Raw genomic sequence first — 19,142 nt, forward strand, 5'->3', positions numbered from 1 at the left:
GAAAATTGGGGCTGAACCCAGTGCAGCGCCACTTTTCTTAAATCTTCCTCCTAGACTTTTGGTGTAAACTTAGGGGCATATATAAGAAAAGTGGCGCTGCACACAGTGCAGCACCACTTTTCTTGCTCCCTTTACCACTACCATGTGTGCGCTGTATTTAAAATACGGCTCACCATGGTGTAGGGTAGGGGGCAACAGCAACATTTTTTATGAAGCTATTAATGTGCTCTGCAGGAGTGGCACCAAATGTTAAGGTTACTCCTGCAGATTACATAGATGCCCATTGTAAACAATGCTGTGCCCAGGCGTTAAAAGTGCTGAAAAAAATGATGCAAGGAACTCTGTTACATTTCATTTCACAATTTTTTCGCCCCCCCCCTCATGGGGGAATGCCCCCTTTTCAAACATTATGCGTGGCACAGTAGCGTACAGCCAACACTTGATAATTAGTTCAGTCCACATCATGTATGGGATTTGTCTTCTGAAATGGGAGTTTTTTAGAATGTATTCCAGTAGCCATATTATTTACCATAGGTTAATATAGTTATATAACATTTCTTTATTTATTGTACATTTTATGATAGTACTGTGAATTAGCAAAGTGTTTGCTAAATACTAAATCTTGTCAGCTGGTAGGAAATGGATAACTAAAGATACACAGAATAGGTCTAATAGTAACAAGATAGAAGTGAAAAAATGGGTAAGGCATGTAGCAGCAACACACAATATGAGGGTAAGAAAAAAATTAAAGGAGTGTGGACTGAAAGGGAGTACAGACGAAGTACAAATAGGTACACAAAGGAAATAGAAAGTACTGAGAAAAAAGGTACAGCCCTGTCAAGTAACATGTATTAGGTGCTAGAACAATGCATTTTTTGTACTGGTTACTGCATCACCAGAATGAAATGCATGAGTCACGCATTACAGATTCTTTCAGAATGTAAATTTTCTTAGTTTTTGACGGAAAGTCTTAATTTTATTAAAGACACGGAGGCGAGTATTATGCGTTTCCTTTCTTACTGTATTAAATAGCAGCAGTCAAGAAACTACAGTTCCCATAAGGCAAAGTGAAACGAGCCAATGGGAACGAAAAAGTGTACAACTGCAATAAACCAATAAGCACACACATGGGGTATTATGACATCACTTGACTGCGAACAGCCCTCTTTTCTTGTGAGAGATCAGTCAGAATTAAACAAAGGAAAAATAGCAAAAATAATAAGTATAGCCAGAATGCATGCGAACAGTTCAGAACAAAAGTTCAAAAATCCAGAATATGGAAAATGGTCGGAACGAGAAGGATCCATGCATCGAAGGACTCTATCGGGAGAGAGCGAGGATAGAAGACTGGAGCGCCAAGACGGAGACAAAATCTTATGATGATGGTGGTAACGCTGGTGCGGAGGCTAGAAAAAAGGGAGGGAGAAATATAACAAGTGTTACATACAAGTGGAGGGATAATACTCGCCTCCGTGTCTTTAATAAAATTAAGACTTTCCGTCAAAAACTAGGAAAATCTACATTTTATGGCAAGACCGGAGGCTCCTATTATGCGAGTTCAAATCATATTAATTACATTCAATGATACATTATCTACAGGTTTGCAATAAAATACTCTAAAAACATTATTGTTAGACCAATCTGCAGATTTAAGAATATCCTCGAGGCGAGACCCCGCCCAAAAGGCTTTAGAAGCCATAGCTCCCCTAGAGGAATGAGCACCAAACATGGAAGTATCAATGCCTGCAAGGGACATTATCCATTTGACCCAACGAGCTAAAGTAGCAGCAGAAACCGGATTAAAAGGTTTCCTGAAAGAAATGAGAAGTTGAGAAGCAGAGGGGGTTCATAAACTTTCAAACATTGTGCAACACATAGTTTATGGTGATCCGGAAAATAAGGATAAAACACAGAAGTTAAATTAGTTTTGGTTCTGCAAGACACTGTAAACAAAACACCAGTATGAGTAAATTGACGATTAGAAATATCTAAGGCTCTAACATCCGAAATACGTTTGATAGAAACAAGATATAAAAGCATTGTTAACTTAGCGGATAACATTTTGAGAGTAAGCATATTATTCTCAGGCCATGACAAAAGGAAATTTAAAACAATATTAACATCCCATAACTGTCTATATTTTGGCATTGGAGGATTGGAAAATTTTACTCCCTTCAGTAAACGACAAACAAGCGGATGTTCTCCAACTGGTTTACCATTAACATAGGTGTGATTGGAAGAAATCGCAGACCTATATAAGTTAATGGTACGAAAGGCTTTGCCTTTGCTGGCCTCAGCCGCCAAAAAATTTGCAACAAAAATCACATCTGCTGAAGAGGAATCGATATGTTTTCTCAGACACCAGCTATGCCATAGAGACCATGCAGATTTGTATACTTTCTTGGTGCCCGGAGCCCAGGATTGTGATAAATAGTGGGAAGCTTCTGTCGAAATGAAAGGGCGAGATTGGGAATACCCGAGACCTTCCATGCTGAAAGGGTAAGCAGGTTGTCTAAGATGAGAGGGTGAGGACGATGCATGGGATCTGTCAAAAGATTTGGGAAGGAAGGAAGGAGGCAAGGAATATCTATTGCCAGTTCCAAAAGGGTTGGGAACCAAATCTGGGACTGCCAAAAGGGTGCTATGAGAATCACAGATGCTTGCTGATGTCTGATGTGAGCCAGTACTCTGCTGATCATGAGAAAAGGAGGGAAGGCATAATTCAAAGAGCCTGACCAGTCCTGAAAAAAAGCATTGGATGCTAACGCTGATGGATCCGGATGCCAGCTGAAGAATAAGGGGAGTTGAGTGTTGAGATGGGAGGCAAATACATCGATTTGACAGGGACCCCACATATTTTGAATTTGTTGAAAAATTTCGGGATGAAGTTTCCAGTCAGTGGAGCCTCGGAGATAACGTGAGTGCCAATCTCGGACGGAATTCAGAGTCCCCGGAAGATATTCTGCATGAACCGAAAGATGGTTTGAAAGGTGAAATTCCCAAAAGCACTTGGCCAATTCCACCAAAGGTTTGGATTTTGTGCCTCCGAGGTGATTTATATATCTTACTGCCGAAATATTGTCCATTCTTAGTAGAATAGCACAACACACTCTGTTCTTTGCAGGCTTCTGATTGCAAAGGAGCCGGCAAGCATCTCTAAACAATTGATATGCAATTTGGACTCCTCTAAGGACCATGAACCTCCAGTCCAGATTATTCCACACCGGCCCCCCAACCTGTGCGGCTTGCATCTGATTCTAACACAAGATCTGGGGCTGATGCAAAGATAGTTCTTCCGTTCCAGGCATCTAAATAGTCTATCCACCATTGAAGCTCTGTGTGAGAATCTTGATCTAGAGGAATGGTGTCTGAGTAAGAAAGACCTTTCCTGAGGTGACGGATCTTTAGTCTTTGAAGAGCTCTATAATGGAGGGGGCCTGGGAATATTGCTTGAATGGAATAAGAAAGCAGACCCACGATCCGGGCTAGTGATCTTAGAGAAATTAGAGAATTGAGTAGGACCTGTAAAATGTCTGATTTGATCGATTTGATCTTTGTAGGGGGAAGAAGAAGAATGGCTAAAACCGAGTTTATTTGAAAACCTAAAAATTCTATAACCTGAGTCAGAGTGAGAAGAGACTTCTCGCTGTTGACGATAAATCCTAGGTCTGATAGCAGGGAACACGTGAGAGCTAAGTGGGCCAAAAGCAACTGAGGCGACTGATTCATTATGAGGATGTCATCCAGATATATGATGAGTCTCACGCCCTGAGATCTAAGAAAGGCTACGACGCATTTCATGAGCTTGGTGAAACACCAAGGGGCAGAAGAGAGACCGAAGGGAAGAGAGGTAAAGTGATAGAGATGATCTAGCCATTGAAATTGAAGAAACTTCCTGTAATCTGGATGAATTGGAACGACCAAATAGGCATCTTGAAGGTCCAGAAGCAGCATCCAATTGTTTAGAAGAAGAATGTCTCTAAGGTGGAGAATGGTTTCCATTTTGAAATGTTGGTATACTACAAAATGATTGAAATGCTTGAGATTTATAACGGGAAGCATCTTCTTGTTTTTCTTTTGCACAAGAAAAATGGAGCTGATAAAACCTGTGGGATCTGGACAGGTAAGAGTGAAAGCCTCTTTTTGAATAAGGGACTGTATTTCCGCTGAAATAAGGACTGCCATTTCTGAAGAAAAATATGGAAGAGGAGGAGGACGTGATTGAACCGGGGTAGAATAAAGTTTGATGGTGTAACCTTGAACAGTATTGAGAACCCACGGATCTGATGTAATTTCCAACCATTTTGAAAGAAAATGGCGAAGACGCCCACCGATAGGAACATGACCACAAGAAAGGATTACCTGGCTGGTTGGAGGACCTGGCACCCCTGTAGCCTCTGGATCGGAACCCTCTGCCTCTCTGAGGGTAAAATTGTGGCCTGTAGTCTTGGTAGGTTGAGTTATTGAATGCTCTGGAACCTTGGTTACCGAAGGTGCGGCCGGCAAAGCGGTTCCTCCCTCTGCAGGCCCTGCCAAAAACACGCTGGCTAAACATCTTCTTTAAAGACTGTTGAGCCTTATCCAATGATGTGAAGGTAGCAACATATTTTCCAAGATCCTTAATAAAGGATTCTCCAAACAATAGGCCCTCAGTGTGAAAATTCGGTTGAACAGTTGCCAAGTTAACCAATTTGGGGTCAAGTTTTAATAAAAGCCCCTTTCTGTGTTCAAGGGTTAGGGCCGAGTTGGTGTTGCCCAGAAGACAGACAGAGCATTGTACCCACAGAGAGAGTTCTTCCGGGTCAATAAATGAACCATCCAGCCTGGCCGCTTCAGCAATATCAAAAATACAGGAAAGAGGACAAAGGATATTAGAATTAGAGAAGGGTCAAACATCGGCAAACCCTCAGGATCCAACAAGGGTAGGGAATTGGAATTATTTACTGAAGATAATTTGGGTTTTTTGGAAGGATGAGGAGAAAGGGAAGTATTATCGTCTTTATCAGAAACAATAGAGTCTGAATCCACATCAGGCATGTCATCATCTGTATCTTGAATAGAAGACATTATTAAAGGGGGTATAATATTTTTTGACTTGCGTTTGTATTTCAAGGATGACCCAGTATTTACCACATCTTTATACTCCTTGGTGGGAGCCTTATGAGGAACCACGTCCTCTGCCATATGTGAGGAAACCTCACTTTCCTTTTGCGCCAACTTCTGAGATTTCTTATGAGTAGAAGGGGACTGGTGCTGACTGCATTCCCCCGCAGCCTGGGCTGATAGAGTCTTTTAAATCATATTTGCAAAGGAAGACTCTAAGTTCTTAGATGATTTGTTTATAGATGTTGCGACAGACTGTTGAACAAAGGATTTAATGAAGGAATTCAGTCCCTGTCTGAGATCATTAACTTCATCCAAGTTAGACTGCCTGGAAGGAGAAATATCTCTCTCAATGATAAAAAATCAGCAAACCAGGGGTTAATTGCTTCAGTAGAAGAGCAAACCCGCCTATGGGCGTGTAAGGATGAACTTTCTTCATACAACCGAGTCCGGAGGTGTGGCCAGGCAGTAAACAGGAAATAGGCTCCGGAGAAAGTCCTTAGAGCGTGAGACCGACAAAAGCTGAATGGCTTGTCAGCAGGACGCCGGAACCGGCGCTTGAAGTAAGGATATAATGGAGAAAATAATGAATTTTGGGCTTGAAATGGGCTCGCCGAGCCACAGAAATGACCGTTGCTCGAGCGCGCTAAAGAAGTTTGGCAGCGTTTCCTCAGACGCACAGATAAAGAACGCGCGTAACTGAGGAGACGCTACCGGGGCGCGAAACGAGCATGTATGGGTAAGTAAATGGATTTGTGAGTGTCTGCATGATTGAGTGAGGGGTTGTCTTAGTAGTTGTATGGGTGAGTGAATGGATGTATGAGTGACTGTGTGGGGGAGCGATTGAGTGTATGAGTATCTGTATGGGTGACTGGCTGGGTGTGTGAGTGCCTGTTTGGGTGAGTGACTTGATGAGTGAGAGGCTCATGGCTAAGTGACTTAGGCCCTCATCATGACATTGGTGGTAAGTGCTGCTAACCGCCATGCTGACTGCCGCCAACATACCGCGACTGCGGCGGTATACCACTATGCTCATTATGACCCACACATGGAAATCCGCCACTATACAGACACACACACAAGTCCGCAAGCCCAAAGGTCAGTGATAAACTGGCGGTACCAAAACCCACACCGTTACACCAAAGAACAACTACCACAGCATTATAACCTACAAATCACCGTGGCGGTCGTTCAACCGCGGTAAACCATTGCGGCGGTACATACCGCCGCACTCAAAATACACACACACATACAAAACACCACCACATTGGACAATTCAAACTACACATACCTGACACCCATCCACACACCACATCCACACACCCACACCACTATAAAACACACACCCACATGACCCACAACCCTTTACAACTACAAGCAATTGCCAACAGAGAGAGAGAGACACCAAGAGCACCCACAAAATCAGAGCCACAGAACATCATCACCCATACACCATACACCCACCTCACAAAACACACCCCAACACATCACCCCACACACCCTCACACACACCACTCACACTATACCCATGGCACCACAAAGACACCCCAGGTTCTCAGAGGTGGAGCTAAGGGTCTTGGTGGAGGAAATCATCAGGGTAGAGCCACAGCTATATGGAGCACAGGTGCAGCAGACGTCCATTGCTAGGAAGATAGAGCTATGGCAGAGAGTCGTGGACAGGGTCAACACCCTGGGACAGCACCCCAGAACAAGGGATGACATCAGGATGAGGTGGAATGACCTACGGGGGGAGGGTGCATTCCGTGGTAGCAAGATACCAGATAGCTGTACAGAGGACTGGCGGTGGACCCCCACCTCCTTCCCCACAACTAACAACATGGGAGGAGCAAATCTTAGCGATCGTGCATCCTCAGGGCCTGGCAAGAGTAGCAGGAGGATTGGACTCTGGTAAGTCAAATATTTACTACTTTCACCACCCCCCTACATGCATGCCAACACAAACTCCCACCCCTACCCTCACCCCATCACTCCACCACCTCACATATACCCCACCATCACAACCCACCCATGCCAATACCAAGCCCTGCCTGTAACACCAATGCATGGACACCACTCACAGACCTGCATGGACCCCCATCACCACATCATGCACACTAGTGACAATCACTTAGCCAACCAAATCACAACTCACACAAGCCAAAGCTGCCTTGGTAATAACAACCATAGAACGGAATATACCCATGCACAAGATGTCACATGCAGTAATAATAACACTGCATTTACATACCACAGGACCCCCACACAATGTCACCGGAGAGGAGGAGTCAGCAACATCCAGTCCCTCCCTCCAAAGAGGCCCATAGTGATGACAGCAGCTTTGCACGCCTGGATCAGGATGACCAACCTGGCCCATCAGGGACATCTGGACAGTCGGTTACCCAGACACACTCCTATACCACCACAGCGCCTCTACCCTCAGGAAACACCTGCACAGCACCCACCCAGCCTGCCCATCCCTCTGTCCCCAGGAAAAGTCAGTCAGCAGTGTGTCCACCACTACAGGGACCCCAGGCAACCCCACAAACACAGGACGATGAGGGACCTGGGGTCAGTGGGCACACTGTTCAGGGGACAGAGGCACAGGACAACAGGGAAGCTGGGAGGACTGCTGTGTGACAGAGGGAGGATAGGCCCAGGGCACTGACCAACATCCTGGGAGCATATCACCATTCCCAGGAGACAATGGGCCAGATACTGGCCAAGTTGCAGGAGACCCAGCGGCTGCAGGAGGGACAGTACTTTGGGATCAGGAAGGACCTGAGGGACATCCACACCACCCTGGTCACCATTGCAGGGGTGCTGACAGACATGGCTAACACCATGAGGGAGGCAGTGGCACACCAACGGGCCCCTGACACTAGCCACACTGATGAACAGCCCTCTACCTCCACTGACGCTAGTGGACAGGAGGCCCCACCGCAGGAACAACAGGCCACCAGCACCCTCTCCCTGCAGATAGAGAACCACCACGCAAAAGGTCCGTGCGATCCAGGCAGAAGCCAGAGAACATTGGCAACACCACCCCCCCAGGAAATAAGACTCCCCTGAATGTCACCCTTGTGTCCCACTCTGTCACCCTGTCCACCTGAACTGATATTGCCCCACTTCCTAATACCCCCTTGGACAATGCACCTGTGATACCAATAGACTGGACTCTATCCTGGTGACTCCTCCATCATCAACCCAGCCCATTGCAATACGCCCTACACTTATTCTCACCTAAATAAATACCCTTGCAACTAATATATGTATGGAGTCTGTCAATTGATTGAAATATGTATTAGTTTAGCAATCTGTAAACATTGCAATTCAAATGTACAGTTATATATACATAGGTATGACCTGTAGTGGGCAGCAGTAAACACACCAGGAGCCAGACGGGGGCACAGATATCTGAAAATAGAGATGCCAAAGGGTACAGTCAGTGGCCATAGATATTTGGAAAATCAGGCTGCAATGTACAATGTCCAGCACAAAACTCCAATGGAAGGTGAAGTTACAGTGTCTTACCTGTGTGTCACTGGAAGTACTGTTGAATTATAGTTGTTCCATTGTCCACATCCTCTTCCTCTACCTCCTCTTCGTCACTGTCCATAGGCTCCACCGCTGCCACATGACCACCTCCAGCCTCATCCTCCTGCAGAAAAGGCACCTGGTGTCTCAAGGCCAGGTTGTGCAACATGCAACATACAACAATGATTTAGGACACCTTCTTGGGTGAGTGGCACAGGGATCCACCTGTCAGATGGAGGCACCAGAATATGGCCTTTAGGAGGCCAAAGGAGCGCTCAATGATCCTCCTTGTTCACCCATGTGCCTCATTATAACGTTCCTCTGCCCTTGTCCTGGCATTCCTCACTGGGGTCAGTAGCCATGAGAGGTTGGGGTAACCAGAGTCACCTGTAAATATCGAGGGATACCTGTTAGCTAGAAACTCACCCTCAGGGCCAAACCCACACCCATATACCAACAGACACTAGGTGGGGACCATGGGCTCACCTTTTAGCCACACCCAGTGCCTCTGGAGTTGAGACATCACATATGGAATGCTGATATTCCTCAAAATAAGGGCATCATGCACAGACCGAGCATGCTTCGCATTGACATGGGAGATGTACTGGTCCTCCAGACACACTATCTGCACATTCAGAGAGTGAAAGCTCTTTCGATTGCTGAACACCTGTTCATTTCACCAGGAGAGACAAATGCAATATGTGTACTATCAACAGCACCATTGATGTTGGGGATATGTCCCATTGCATTGAAGTCAGGCTTCACTGTGGCCTAATCCTTCACCTGGGGGAATACGATGTAGTTGTGCATGTGTTTCATCAGGGCAGACAACACTCTGGTCAGCGTGTTTGAGAACATTGGCTGTGACATCCTTGCTGCCATGGCCACTGTCGCTTGGAAGGGCCCACTTGCCAAGAAATGGAGCACTGACAGGACCTGCACAAGAGGGGGATACCAGTGCAGTGGCAGATAGCTGAGATCAGGTCTGGCTCCAATTGGGCACACAGCTCATGGATTGTGGCCCTATCAGGTCTGTAGGTTAGGATAATGTGCCTGTCCTCTATCGTCGCCAGGTCCACCAGGCGTCTGTAGACGGGGGTATGTCTCCATCTCCTATTCATCCTCACCGGTTGAACTCCAGGGTGAAAATTGGTGAGCAGATGGTCATATTCAAAAACATCCTCAGAATAATATGCCTTTTTTTTTTTTACATAAATAATATGTGAACGTGTAGGTCCGTTTATGTGCCTATGTCTGCTGTAACGCAGTTAGGTGCCTTGGCCCTGAAATGGCGGCTGCCTGACCTGTGAGGAGGGACAAGTGGAAATGAGGTAATTACGCTGACGTTATGGGAGGCGGTTGATGACTGCCATGCAACACATCATTGGTTATCAATGAGGCCTAAAGGTTCCAGGAGCCAATGGTGATGTACGCCGGAAGTGACGGTATGCACCACTGCGGACGTGACCGGCATTTTCTATCTGTTCACTCACTTGCTACCTGACCTTCAACAGGAGAGGACCTACACTGCAAGTGCTGCTGTGACCTGTGTCTGGAAGCAACCATGGCTCGAGTGTCTTGGGAAAGGGCCCCTGCCTTCACTTCCGAGGAGTTGGAGAGACTAGTGGATGGGATCCTACCCAGTACACTTTACTTTATGGTACTCCAGATGAACAGGTGAGTACACTGTGAACACATTGCGTGGGGCATGAATGTATGGAGTGCTGTGTGTGTAAGCATCGTGTAAGAGGGGGTTGGGGGGTCCTGAGCAGAGTGCTGCATTTTTGGTGGGCAATGTTCGTGCGTAAGGGGATTAGAGGGCTATTGTGGGCCATGAGTGTAACATGTATCTTTTTCTGCAGGTCAGCGCCCATCAGAAAAAGGGTATTTGGCATTCAATCGCCAAGTAGGTGCAGACCCTGGGGGTCTTTGATAGACGGAGCACCCACTGTTGAAAATGGTGGGAGGACGTGCACCAATGGGCATGGAAGACGGCGGAGGCCCAGCTGGGGCTGGCTTCCCAACGAGGAAGGGGTGCCCACCGTACCCTGGACCCCTGATGTTCCGCATCCTTGTGGTGGCCTATCCGGAGTTGGAAGGGAGCTTAAAGGCATCACAGCAGCCACAAGGGGGTGAGTACAGATTCAGAATCATGAGGTTGCACGTGTTGAGGTGTTATCTGGGTGGGGGATGTTGGTCTGTGGGTGCCCCTAGGCCAGGATGAACATGGTAGGGTCGGTTCCATGATGGGCAGGCTCAGATGCACTCCAACCCCAATAATGCTAGTGGGCATCTAGTACTGGGCAGGGTCCTGTGGGTTTCAGGTGTTCATCTAATGGCGTTAGGCATTGTACCCCATGGCCTGGTGACTAGCATTGTAACTGGTATTGCATGACCTAGTGCATAGGGCTGTTCCCTGTGAATTTTGTACACCAACTGTAGTGTTGTTGCTGGCCTTGACCAAGTGTATCCTCTGTCACTTCCCCACCCTTTATGTTTTGTCACCCTGTCCTTGTGTGCATTAACATAATCTGGCTGAGGAGCAGAGGCACCTGCGATGCAGGGAGCTGCATCCCACATGGGCCTGGAGGCGGAATCCACCGACAGTGAGGGAACCAGTGGGACGGAGGGCGAGGTGAGCACCACAACGGAGACAGGACGGGACAGTTCTGACGGCGACACCTCCTCCGATGGAAGCTCCCTGGTGGTGGTGGATACCTCTGTGCCCACCCCAACTACAGGTACAGCCACCACCACCTGCACCAGCACCGGCCCTCCCAGAAGTCCGTCAGTGAGTTTCCCGTGCCCGCTCACCCAGAGGGTGGGTATCTCCTTCACCCGAGGCACCAGGGCCTGCCCCAGTCAGCCATGCTGCCCTCAGTGAGGTGGCTATTGACCTCCTGAGATCCCTCTCTGTTCGGCAGCCAACCATACTGAATGCCATCCAGGGTCTAGCAGGGCATTTGCAACAAACAAATGCATTCAAGGGGCATTCACTCTGGCGTGGCGGCCCAACATAGATCATTCCAGGCTCTGGCCAACTCACTGATGGCAGCCATTGTCTCTGTCTCTAGCCTCCCCCTCCAACTCACTCTACCCAGTCCCATTCCCACCAACCCCAGCCTATCCCAAGCACACCTTCAGACCTGCATGCACCCAAATCAACACACAGAATTGGCTCAGGCAAACACAAGCACCACACTTCATCTCACAGGTACTCATACAAGCACCATCCAGATGCAGACACACCAACATCCACTGCCTCCACTGTGTCCCCCTCCTCCTCATCGTCCACCTCCCTCCCAGTAGCGTCTCCACTCACACCTGCATGCATTACAGTCTCATCCACTACCTCCATCACCATCACGCCTATCACTACACACCCCTCACTGGCAGCCACCACCCCCACACGTCCTCTGTGTCCTCTCCCACTGTGTCTTTGCCTCCTCCTCCCAAGGTACACAAACCCAAGCACTCAGACACCCAACAGCCATCCACCTCACGACAGCATCCATCCCATGCACCTGCACCCTAACACTGCAGACAGACACCTCCTACAACCACTTCCTCTTCCTCCACTCCCAAGCCTTCACCCTCTTCCAGCCCCAGTGTTCCTAAAAGGCTTTTCCTCTCCACCCTTGATCTATTCACTGCCCCTCCACCCCCCCGTCCTTCACTTCAGGCCAGGGTGGGCAGAACCCAGGCCAGCACCTCAGCCATCCAGTCCACGGCCACTGTAGTTTTGCAACTACTGCATGTGTGAGAGACTCCAAGGAGGCACCTGTCAGCACTGCCAGTGTGCCTGCACCACCTGCCAAGGGCAAGAAGGGTCCGCCAGCTAGCAAGGGCAGAAAGGGAAGGAGACACCACCAGCCAGTAAGGGCAAGGGGGCACCACCAGCCAGCAAGGGCAAGGAGGCAACCAGCTAACAATGGGAGGAAGGGTCCACCAGCCAGCAAGGGGAAGGAGGCACCACCAGCCAGCAAGGACAAGGGGGTCCACCAGCTGCCAAGGGCAGGAAGGGAACAACAGCTTGCAAGGCCAATATAAAAGGAACAGGCGTCGCAGGCATGACAGATCTGAGGCCTGGGGCTGGAGCAACATCTGGGCAAACAACACCAGCCATGGCACTTCAGACGTCCGAGGCTGCAGGCAGGGAAGGGCTGAAGCCTGCCCCACCACTGAGAGCACCGCCAGTAGGTAGCCCCCTCCAGAAGCAGTGGTGTTGTACCATCTTCCGGCATAGGTGCCCCCCATTCCCCTTCCCCCTGAGGTGCCTGTGTATCTTCTACCTGATGCCCCAGAAGTGTTCTCTCCGTATTGAGGCAGGAGTCAAGTGTGGCCTTGGCCTATGTGTTATGGCCCTGTGGGCCATGGACATTTTGGAGTGGGCATTGTCCCTCCATTTGTATATATTGTACATAATGTTTGTGCTTTTAGGACGTATTTATCTAAATTTGTAATAATACACTCACTTTAATCAATTCCTTTTGTCCTTGCATTATTCCTGAGGGTTACGGGGTGGATATGTAATGTTGTTGCTACTGTTTGTGTGTATGGTGTTGGGGGTGGGCATGTTGCGTGTGTGTGTCACTCTCTTTTTCCTCCCCCATCCCTGGTGTGGTAGGTGCGGTACTCACCGTGGTCGTCTTCGCCGCCGTTTGTGTTCCTGGTGTAGGAGGAGGTAGACCAGCATTGGAAATATGTGCAACTCGGGCTCCAGGGCATGGTGGTTCTTCCGTGAGTGTCCAGAGGTAAGTCATTTGCCTTCTGTGTACTGTTTCCGCTGTGCTTTTGATGGCGTTTGTACCGCCCCGGAAAAGGTGACGGATTGGCCTCTCATAATACAGTAGGTGGTACATTGTCTTCCGCCTGGCTGTTGGCGGTTACCACCGCAGTGCTTGTTGCTACCGCTGTGGCGGTCGAAGTGTTAAAGTGGCTGTCTGTGTTGGGGGTTTCCACTGTGGTCATAATTCCATTTTCTTTACCGCCGGCCTGTTGCCAGTAGTACCGCCACTTTATCACCGACCGCCGGGGTAGTAAGTGTGAGAAGTTGTATGAGTGAGTGAGTGGGTGTTTGAGTGCCTGTATGGGTGAGTGAGTGGATGTGTGAGTGGCTGTATGAGTGAGTGAGTGCGTGTGTCAGTGGCTGTATTAGTGAATATGCGTGTGAGTGTCTGAATCAAGTGAGTCGTTGTGTGAGTAGCTGTATGGGTGAGTGAGTGGGTGTGTGAGTGATTGTATGTATGAGTGAGTGGTTGTGTGAGTGTCTGAATGATTGACTGAGTGGTTGTGTTAGTCATTGTATGAGTGATTGAGTGGTTGTGTGAGTGGCTGAATGTGTACCATATTAATAATAAGTATAGCCAGAATGCATGCGAACAGTTCAGAACAAAAGTTCAACAATCCAGAATATGGAAATGGTCGGAACGAGAAGGATCCATGCATCGAAGGACTCTATCGGGAGAGAGCGAGGATAGAAGATTGGAGCGCCAAGACGCAGACAAAATCTTATGATGATGGTGGTAACGCTGGTGCGGAGGCTAGAAAAAAGGGAGGGAGAAATATAACAAGTGTTACATACAAGTGGAGGGATAATACTCACCTCTGTGTCTTTAATAAAATTAAGACTTTCCGTCAAAAACTAGGAAAATCTACATTTTATGGCAAGACCGGAGGCTCCTATTATGCGAGTTCAAATCATATTAATTACATTCAATGATACATTATCAACAGGTTTGCAATAAAATACTCTAAAAACATTATTGTTAGACCAATCTGCAGATTTAAGAATATCCTCGAGGCGAGACCCCGCCCAAAAGGCTTTAGAAGCCATAGCTCCCCTAGAGGAATGAGCACCAAACATGGAAGTATCAATGCCTGCAAGGGACATAATCCATTTGACCCAACGAGCTAAAGTAGCAACAGAAACCGGATTAAAAGGTTTCCTGAAAGAAATGAGAAGTTGAGAAGCAGAGGGGGTTCATAAACTTTCAAACATTGTGCAACACATAGTTTATGGTGATCCGGAAAATAAGGATAAAACACAGAAGTTAAATTAGTTTTGGTTCTGCAAGACACTGTAAACAAAACACCAGTATGAGTAAATTGACGATTAGAAATATCTAAGGCTCTAACATCCGAAATACGTTTGATAGAAACAAGATATAAAAGCATTGTTAACTTAGCGGATAACATTTTGAGAGTAAGCATATTATTCTCAGGCCATGACAAAAGGAAATTTAAAACAATATTAACATCCCATAACTGTCTATATTTTGGCATTGGAGGATTGGAAAATTTTACTCCCTTCAGTAAACGACAAACAAGCGGATGTTCTCCAACTGGTTTACCATTAACATAGGTGTGATTGGAAGAAATCGCAGACCTATATAAGTTAATGGTACGAAAGGCTTTGCCTTTGCTGGCCTCAGCCGCCAAAAAATTTGCAACAAAAATCACATCTGCTGAAGAGGAATCGATATGTTTTCTCAGACACCAGCTATGCCATAGAGACCATGCAGATTTGTATACTTTCTTGGTGCCCGGAGCCCAGGATTGTGATAAATAGTGGGAAGCTTCTGTCGAAATGAAAGGGCGAGATTGGGAATACCCGAGACCTTCCATGCTGAAAGGGTAAGCAGGTTGTCTAAGATGAGAGGGTGAGGACGATGCATGGGATCTGTCAAAAGATTTGGGAAGGAAGGAAGAAGGCAAGGAATATCTATTGCCAGTTCCAAAAGGGTTGGGAACCAAATCTGGGACTGCCAAAAGGGTGCTATGAGAATCACAGATGCTTGCTGATGTCTGATGTGAGCCAGTACTCTGCTGATCATGAGAAAAGGAGGGAAGGCATAATTCAAAGAGCCTGACCAGTCCTGAAAAAAAGCATTGGATGCTAACGCTGATGGATCCGGATGCCAGCTGAAGAATAAGGGGAGTTGAGTGTTGAGATGGGAGGCAAATACATCGATTTGACAGGGACCCCATATATTTTGAATTTGTTGAAAAATTTTGGGATGAAGTTTCCAGTCAGTGGAGCCTCGGAGATAACGTGAGTGCCAATCTCGGACGGAATTCAGAGTCCCCGGAAGATATTCTGCATGAACCGAAAGATGGTTTGAAAGGTGAAATTCCCAAAAGCACTTGGCCAATTCCACCAAAGGTTTGGATTTTGTGCCTCCGAGGTGATTTATATATCTTACTGCCGAAATATTGTCCATTCTGAGTAGAATAGCACAACACACTCTGTTCTTTGGAGGCTTCTGATTGCAAAGGAGCCGGCAAGCATCTCTAAACAATTGATATGCAATTTGGACTCCTCTAAGGACCATGAACCTCCAGTCCAGATTGGTCCACACCGGCCCCCCAACCTGTGCGGCTTGCATCTGATTCTAACACAAGATCTGGGGCTGATGCAAAGATAGTTCTTCCGTTCCAGGCATCTAAATGGTCTATCCACCATTGAAGCTGTGTGAGAATCTTGATCTAGAGGAATGGTGTCTGAGTAAGAAAGACCTTTCCTGAGGTGACGGATCTTTAGTCTTTGAAGAGCTCTATAATGGAGGGGGCCTGGGAATATTGCTTGAATGGAATAAGAAAGCAGACCCACGATCCGGGCTAGTGATCTTAGAGAAATTAGAGAATTGCGTAGGACCTGTAAAATGTCTGATTTGATCGATTTGATCTTTGTAGGGGGAAGAAGAAGAATGGCTAAAACCGAGTTTATTTGAAAACCTAAAAATTCTATAACCTGAGTCAGAGTGAGAAGAGACTTCTCGCTGTTGACGATAAATCCTAGGTCTGATAGCAGGGAACACGTGAGAGCTAAGTGGGCCAAAAGCAACTGAGGCGACTGATTCATTATGAGGATGTCATCCAGATATATGATGAGTCTCACGCCCTGAGATCTAAGAAAGGCTACGACGCATTTCATGAGCTTGGTGAAACACCAAGGGGCAGAAGAGAGACCGAAGGGAAGAGAGGTAAAGTGATAGAGATGATCTAGCCATTGAAATTGAAGAAATTCCCTGTAATCTGGATGAATTGGAACGACCAAATAGGCATCTTGAAGGTCCAGAAGCAGCATCCAATTGTTTAGAAGAAGAATGTCTCTAAGGTGGAGAATGGTTTCCATTTTGAAATGTTGGTATACTACAAAATGATTGAAATGCTTGAGATTTATAACGGGAAGCATCTTCTTGTTTTTCTTTTGCACAAGAAAAATGGAGCTGATAAAACCTGTGGGATCTGGACAGGTAAGAGTGAAAGCCTCTTTTTGAATAAGGGACTGTATTTCCGCTGAAATAAGGACTGCCATTTCTGAAGAAAAATATGGAAGAGGAGGAGGACGTGATTGAACCGGGGTAGAATAAAGTTTGATGGTGTAACCTTGAACAGTATTGAGAACCCACGGATCTGATGTAATTTCCAACCATTTTGGAAGAAAATGGCGAAGACGCCCACCGATAGGAACATGACCACAAGAAAGGATTACCTGGCTGGTTGGAGAACCTGGCACCCCTGTAGCCTCTGGATCGGAACCCTCTGCCTCTCTGAGGGTAAAATTGTGGCCTGTAGTCTTGGTAGGTTGAGTTATTGAATGCTCTGGAACCTTGGTTACCGAAGGTGCGGCCGGCAAAGCGGTTCCTCCCTCTGCAGGCCCTGCCAAAAACACACTGGCTAAACATCTTCTTTAAAGACTGTTGAGCCTTATCCAATGATGTGAAGGTAGCAACATATTTTCCAAGATCCTTAATAAAGGATTCTCCAAACAATAGGCCCTCAGTGTGAAAATTCGGTTGAACAGTTGCCAAGTTAACCAATTTGGGGTCAAGTTTTAATAAAAGCCCCTTTCTGCGTTCAAGGGTTAGGGCGGATTTGGTGTTGCCCAGAAGACAGACAGAGCATTGTACCCACAGAGAGAGTTCTTCCGGGTCAATAAATGAACCATCCAGCCTGGCCGCTTCAGCAATATCAAAAATACAGGAAAGAGGACAAAGGATATTAGAATTAGAGAAGGGTCAAACATCGGCAAACCCTCAGGATCCAACAAGGGTAGGGAATTGGAATTATTTACTGAAGATAATTTGGGTTTTTTGGAAGGATGAGGAGAAAGGGAAGTATTATCGTCTTTATCAGAAACAATAGAGTCTGAATCCACATCAGGCATGTCATCATCTGTATCTTGAATAGAAGACATTATTAAAGGGGGTATAATATTTTTTGACTTGCGTTTGTATTTCAAGGATGACCCAGTATTTACCACATCTTTATACTCCTTGGTGGGAGCCTTATGAGGAACCACGTCCTCTGCCATATGTGAGGAAACCTCACTTTCCTTTTGCGCCAACTTCTGAGATTTCTTATGAGTAGAAGGGGACTGGTGCTGACTGCATTCCCCCGCAGCCTGGGCTGATAGAGTCTTTGAAATCATATTTGCAAAGGAGGACTCTAAGTTCTTAGATGATTTGTTTATAGATGTTGCGACAGACTTTTGAACAGAGGATTTAATGAAGGAATTCAGTCCCTGTCTGAGATCATTAACTTCATCCAAGTTAGACTGCCTGGAAGGAGAAATATCTCTCTCAATGATAAAAAATCAGCAAACCAGGGGTTCATTGATTCAGGAGAAGAGCAAACCCGCCTATGGGCGTGTAAGGATGAACTTTCTTCATACAACCGAGTCCGGAGGTGTGGCCAGGCAGTAAACAGGAAATAGGCTCCGGAGAAAGTCCTTAGAGCGTGAGACCGACAAAAGCTGAATGGCTTGTCAGCAGGACGCCGGAACCGGCGCTTGAAGTAAGGATATAATGGAGAAAATAATTAATTTTGGGCTTGAAATGGGCTCGCCGAGCAGCAGAAACGACCGTTGCTCGAGCGCGCTAAAGAAGTTTGGCAGCGTTTCCTCAGACGCACAGATAAAGAACGCGCGTAACTGAGGAGACGCTACCGGGGCGCGAAACGAGCATGTATGGGTAAGTAAATGGATTTGTGAGTGTCTGCATGATTGAGTGAGGGGTTGTCTTAGTAGTTGTATGGGTGAGTGAATGGATGTATGAGTGACTGTGTGGGGGAGCGATTGAGTGTATGAGTATCTGTATGGGTGACTGGCTGGGTGTGTGAGTGCCTGTTTGGGTGAGTGACTTGATGAGTGAGAGGCTCATGGCTAAGTGAATTAGGCCCTCATCATGACATTGGTGGTAAGTGCTGCTAACCGCCATGCTGACTGCCGCCAACATACCGCGACTGCGGCGGTATACCACTATGCTCATTATGACCCACACATGGAAATCCGCCACTATACAGACACACACACAAGTCCGCAAGCCCAAAGGTCAGTGATAAACTGGCGGTACCAAAACCCACACCGTTACACCAAAGAACAACTACCACAGCATTATAACCTACAAATCACCGTGGCGGTCGTTCAACCGCGGTAAACCATTGCGGCGGTACATACCGCCGCACTCAAAATACACACACACATACAAAACACCACCACA

General features: G+C 46.9%; 1 long non-coding RNA gene across 2 annotated transcripts in view; it reads right to left on the minus strand.

Annotated features, from left to right (window-relative positions):
- Positions 1-964: 964 nt before the first annotated feature.
- LOC138302122 (uncharacterized) overlaps positions 965-19,142 on the minus strand; it is a 314,660-nt gene continuing 296,482 nt past the window's right edge. Inside the window, exon 4 of one of the 2 annotated variants that reach the window (XR_011205288.1) lies at positions 965-1,406. This is a non-coding gene — a long non-coding RNA (uncharacterized lncRNA). Of the gene's footprint in view, positions 1,407-14,056; positions 14,181-19,142 lie in introns of those variants that run through there. The other variant, XR_011205289.1, reaches the window with a different exon arrangement.

The sequence above is a fragment of the Pleurodeles waltl genome, chromosome 6 (assembly GCF_031143425.1).
Source record: "Pleurodeles waltl isolate 20211129_DDA chromosome 6, aPleWal1.hap1.20221129, whole genome shotgun sequence".
NCBI classification, from domain to species: Eukaryota; Metazoa; Chordata; class Amphibia; order Caudata; family Salamandridae; genus Pleurodeles; species Pleurodeles waltl.